We start from the raw sequence: 6,002 nt of genomic DNA, 5'->3' as shown, positions 1-6,002 counted from the left end.
GTGGGTGATGCATGTCTGAGCCAGTCAAGCCTAGCGATAAAATAAATGTGTTTAAGTTACTTATAGGGATTATTTTATACTATTTTCCATGCCCCACTCATATTCACATTTTTAAGTTCAAGAGTTTGTTAACATGTTTTAAAACTCTTGATGGAAACGCAGTCATAACCGAGTCAGCTTTTCCACTTCCAGTTTTTGAAGACCAAAGAAAGTGTGAGCACTTGAGCTGCTCCGGTTTTCACAGACTGTGTTCCAGATGTGCAGGGGGTAGGGATCTTACTGCTCTGCAGGCTGTGATACAGGTGACACCCGGTCCACCCTCCGCTGAGGCAGACACTGGGCGGCCATCTCTCTACCCCAGCAGAGCTCCGCCTCTGTCCTGTCACCTCAACTGCTGAGGAGCTGTGCAGGGGTGTTGCAGTGTTCCATTTTAAATGATGTCACTCCATCCTTGTCATTTTGGCCATCAAGACCATGCTGTGTCCCTGGGTCCGAATGTGCTCCTAGGGCCGGAAGAGGTGGTGATGGGGGTACCCGCACTGCCGACCTGGCTGAACTACTCAGCCTCCACGCTTGGCATGTAGTTGGGGGGCGGGAGTAGTTGTTCTTAAAGACAGAACTCGGCTTGTTGTGGATGGTTGCATGTTCTTATTTCCAGGCAGGCCTGTCCTTAACAAAGTTAGGGTGGAAAGTGCTCAGGAGGGGTTTTCGTGGCACGGGTCCTTACCCCAGCTCTCAGGGATGCCTGGGAGAGGTTGAGGCAGATGCAGAACCCCCAAGCTTGGGTTTCTGGGACCAAGGCTTGGGAACCTTACAGTTGAGGGTCAGACCTACAGATCCCCGCATTCCCAGGTCAGCCCTGGGGAGAGGAGGCAGTGCCTTTGCAGCACGTGGAGGTGCTGGTGCTCTAGCCTGAGCAGCAGTCACCAGCAGCCTCATTAGGTGCATCTGACGGGCCAGTCTGTGAGGCTCGTCCGGGTAAGTGCACACGTGGGATCTGGGAAGCTCTTAATTATACACACCCGGCTCATCAGGCTGAGTGGAAGCCGTTGTTCCTGGGGGAAGCCACAGCCGAGCCCTGGGGAGAGCCAGGACTCCAGGCAGCTTGAACCTTGACTTGACTTCCTCACACAAGGAAGGGCATTTGAATCAGTCCCACACCAACTGGTTCTGACAGTCCCCTCTCAGCTGCTCAGGGCTCCCACGAAGAGTCTTCTGGTCCACAGCATCTGCTGTCAGCACCAGTGTGGGCTTTCCTATGAATGTGAAGTTAGTGTCTGTCCTTAATGCTCTGAGCCACCCCCTTAGAAAACCTAGAGACCTTCTCTCCTAGCTTGCTCCATAGCCACACCTGTCACCAACATACCTAGCCAGGTGACTGCAGCCCTCACCTTGCATCTGAAACCATGGCTCCATCTCTTGAGGCTGTTCCTTGGCCTTGAGTTCAGGGGAGACCATATTTGAGAGATCCCACTGGTGCCGAATGGCTCACTCCCTGAGGATCTGAGGCTGAAGCCTCAAGGGCCCAGCCAACCCCGTGCCAGTCCATCAGAGTCTACTCCAAGCCCAGGGTAAAAGCATGCTGTGTCCCACCGGCCGCTGTTTCTCCCAGCCATGCCTGACACGGGCGTGGTGAGAGCAATGCACACTTTCCAATCACAGAAACCCAAATTCCGAATTTGGAAGGGTCTCTTGCTGAACTAGAGGGAGCCTCCAGGGATCCCAACTCCAGCCTGCCCTTGGCTGGGACAGCTGCTGCAAACAAAGTTCAGAGCTTTGAGGGCCGTCCAGGGGCAGCTGTCATGGCCGTGCATCAAACAAGTTTCAAAGCCCAGATGAGCAGCCAGGCCTGAGCTAAGCTCCCCAGGCACGCAGTCTGGCTGGGGGTCTCAAGGGCGCCCAGAGTCCAGCCACCAGCCACCCTGATTCCCTGAGGGACAAGGAACGAATGCCCTCAGACAGGTGGGCTGGGGCGGTGGGGGGCGCGGGGAATTGTCCTGGAGAAGGGAGACTATGCTGCCGATGGCCACCAGATGGCAGCACTTTATCATCTATCTGGCAAGACTGGATTAGGTGGTGGTAGTGGGGTGGTGTCTCATCAAGTCCTGGGGTGCAGGAGGGTCCCAGGCCTCTTCCAGGTCTCTGAAATTCAATAAAACCCGGCCAGAACTCCAGCCTTGAAGCTCTGTGTGGAGCCAGGCACACACCGAGTTTGCAGGCCCTGCAAGTTCTTGACAGGTTCCCTATCCTGAGGGATCCCCACAAAAAAGTTGTTGCCCAGCTGTGGGGCAAGGGCCAGGCTGGCCCTGTGCACAATAAGTGCTTCAGCCTCTTAACGATTCTTTCCAACCCAGGGAAACAATGTCTGCAGTCAAAATGCATTTCTGCCTCTCGCTCTCTTCACCCATTGGCCTGATTATTCACCCTCCTAGAGCCCACGTCGGATCCACAGCCTCTGTCTCCACGGCCCTGGGTGTGGGGGCTGAGCTGGCCCAGGGCTCTCGGAGGCATGGGATGCCCATTGCTCTCACGCTGACCCCAAAGGTTGGGGAAGGGAGCTTTCCAACAGGAGGCACGAGCCAGGGGCCGAGCCCTCTCATCCCACTTAGTCCTGGTACCACTTTCTTCTGGTTTCAACAGGAAACTGAGGCTCAGAGCAGAGCAGTTGCTGGAGGTTACCAAATTGGGAAATGCTGAGCCTGGGTTCTGATCCAGATGTCCCTCCCTGGCCCAGCTGGCCCCTAGCCAAATGACTCACTTCGTGAAGCTGGGTTCCTAGCTGCAAGCACAGGGTCAGGCTTCCACTTTGGGCAAGACATGCTCCAGCTGATGTGTTGGGGGTGGAGTGAGCTCAGCCTTGGGACAACCCCCCACCCCCCATGCCCTAGGGAGAGAGAGAAGACAGACAGGGAGAGGCAGGGGAAAAGACAACTGCAGACAAAGCAAGGCCCAGAGGATGCTGGGAAGAGAAGTGGAAAGGTCTGAGGCTGCTAGGGGCGGGAGGAAGCTGTGGGGGCAAGATAACGCAGGGTGGGGGCTGCCGGGTCTGGGGGAGTCGGATCTGCTCCACCCCCTGGCTGCCACCAGATAAGACTGCCTAAGACAGCCAAGCAGCAATGGGTGAATTCTGCACACAGATGGGGAGGTGAGGCCGCAGCAGGCAGTGAGGAGAGGGGAGGGGCCAGGAGCCCTGGCCAGGACGCTTGCTGGTTTTCCTGCCAGACTGAGGCCCCCAGCTCCTGGCGCACCCAGGCCAGGCTGCCATCTCCAGGCAGGCACCTCTGCTCCGAGTCTGGCAGGACAGAGCTATTTGAGAATGACTCATGGATATAATTAAGTGTCCCCTCACTTCCCCCTTGCTCGGCTCTGGGGGTGGTGCAGATGTGGGAGCCCAGGCTGCTGTGCAAAGTTTAGATTCAGTACCCCAGGATGCCCAGGCCAGATCTGTGGGGCCTGAAACAGGCAAGGCTGGGCTCAAATCCTAGGGTGGGGGGCATCATGCGAGGGCTTCCTTTCTTCTTTCTCCCCAACTCCTTGGCTGGGCTGAGGGGCGGCCTTGTGCACTCACAAGCATACAGCAAGAGTACACATGCACATGCACGCACAGGCCCCGATAGGATCGTCATCAGCGGCAGTAGGCATGCTTCCCCGGCGCCCTCAACGTGTGCTGGGGAAGGACACGCAGATACCTGCAGACCCCAGTCTCCCCCCATACCCGCCCTCATACATGAAGCACGCAAGCTCACACGTACCGCACCGCTCCCCGACTAACCACCTGTCATAGGCAGGCCATGTCATGAAAGCTCACCCCTGTGCAGCCTGCTCCAGTCCCGGGAGGTGGGAAGCAGACGCCCTTGCTAGCCCTAGAAGGAGGAAGCCAGTTGGGAGGTGGGAAGGGCAAGGGAGCCTCAGGGCTCAAGCTGGCAAAGCACAGGCACACCCTTGCTCACGCACGCAGTCACTCTGCGGCTCCCCCTTCCCAGGGAGGCGGATCTTGGGGGCGTCCACCCCCAACAGACTCCTGAGCTTACCAAACAAGATCCACTGCTCAGCTCTAGGGTCGAAAGGCAGAGCTGAAGGGGGAGGGGAGGCTGAGAAAGGAGGCAGATGCTCCTCAAATAGATTGGCTCAAGGCTCAGGACCTTTCCTTCTAATACCTGCAGCCTCTCAAACAGACTGGTAAACTGAGGCTCAGAGACGGGCACCAGCAAACCCCGGCTGACATCAACAGCTCGTGGACACCCAGGGCTTCTGCCTCTGCCCATTGTCATTTCCCAGGGTTGGTGACCTATCCCACCCAAGACGGGGAAGGCTCTGCCATTTCCTCAGACTGGGAGACCCTAGGACCAGATTGGCTCTGCCAGCCCCCTCAGGCTAGAAGTCCCCAGAATCATTGGACTCTGCCATTCCCCCTCGGGAACCTCCTAGGACTGGGTGGACTCGGCCTTCTCCCCTCAGACTAGACTTGGCTGTGCCTCTCCTCTAAGACCGGGTGCCCCAACCTGAGCCACTCAAGCCCTACCAGCCTCTTGCAAACCCTGAGCAGTAACCACACGTGTGCGCGCCCCCCTCCCCATATTTCTGGTTCTTATTAATGTAAATGAAATCTGCTCCAAGCGTCCTTAATGGAAAGCGTTCCTGGAATTTGACTGTGCACACGTGGTGGGGGGGGGCACCCTGAGATTAACTCTTGTGCAGCCAGACAGACTCAGGCTGGAGTGAGCCTTGGGCCTCAGGCTGGGGTGGGGCTTGGGAGAACCAGGACAGTCACACAGCCCCTCCTAGAACTATGTCCTGGGAGGACATCAAGGACAAGGACATCAAGGGTGGCAGAGCATCGTCCGTATAATACCCTCTGCCCTGGAACCAGCTGGCAGGTCCAGAGGTTTCTCGGAGCCTAAGGAAGGGGGCCTTGACAGGGAATGAAGAGCCCTAGAAAGTCCTTAATCAGGGAGGGGCCCAGCCAAAGACTGCAGGGGCGAGGGGGCGGCTGACAGTCAGGCTGTCCATCATGTCCTCACCTGGCTCTAGCAGCAGAGCCTATCTCTTTGAACCTCCTCACCCTGCAAAAAGAAGACCCCGCCTCTGGGATGCAACCCCATTTCTCCTATGCCCACCTTACTCCTGAGATGGATCTGCCAGGACAATCAGCTTTATAACTATGGGGCAAAGAGGGGGAGCCGGAGACCACAAAGTGGACGTCCAGAGATGGCCGGGTGTGGGGGTGAGGAGCAGAGAAGCCCTCCCTGGCTCAGAGCCCACAGCGCGCCCTGCCTGGCTCCCTCTGCAAAATCTGGATGCTTGTTCTGGCACGGCCCTTGCTGGCCCCAGAGGAGCGGTGTTTTACTGCCTTTCGTGGCCAGGACAGGGATGTCTGCTTCATTGGCGGGGGTAGAAAAAGATTCTAAGATTTCAATTTCTCCCAGGTGTGGCTCCGTCTGGAGGATGCCTTGGGGAGGCTGGCTGAGGGGCCAGCACCTGGGGGGCGGGAGCAATGCAGAGAGGGGGAGGGGCAATCCAAAGAAGGGGAGGGGCTCAGGAAGGGGAAGGAGGCCACAGAGGGGGTCTCAGGGAGGGAAAGGGGACTCAGAGGGGGTAAGGGGGTGGGCCCTGAGAGAAGAAAGGGGCTCTGTGAGGGGCAGGGGGCTCAAGGAGGGGTTGGAGGGAGAGGAGACTCAGAGGGGACCGACTTCAGTGGGGGACAATAGGCTGACGATCCTCCCTCCCACCCACACCTGTCAGGAAGGCTGGGGGAGGGGACTGACCCACTTAGCTGCCTCCCTCCCGGGCTTCCACTAATGAGGCTCTGGGCTTTGGGAGGCAGCCTTCCCCCCCGGGCTGTGCCTGAGGCTGTCCCTTCCCCCACAGCCCGTCATTATCTGCTGGGGGTGTTCATTGGCTCAGGCAGCCCCCCTTATCTGCAGTTGTGCCTGCTCGTGGCAGTGAGGAGGAGACTCTGGGTCCCCAAATGTGCCCTCTCTGCCCCTAGCTCCCTACTCCCC

This window comes from Pteropus vampyrus, unplaced genomic scaffold, assembly GCF_000151845.1.
Source record: "Pteropus vampyrus isolate Shadow unplaced genomic scaffold, Pvam_2.0 Scaffold100, whole genome shotgun sequence".
NCBI classification, from domain to species: Eukaryota; Metazoa; Chordata; class Mammalia; order Chiroptera; family Pteropodidae; genus Pteropus; species Pteropus vampyrus.
Note: the sequence above shows the minus strand (reverse complement) of the source record.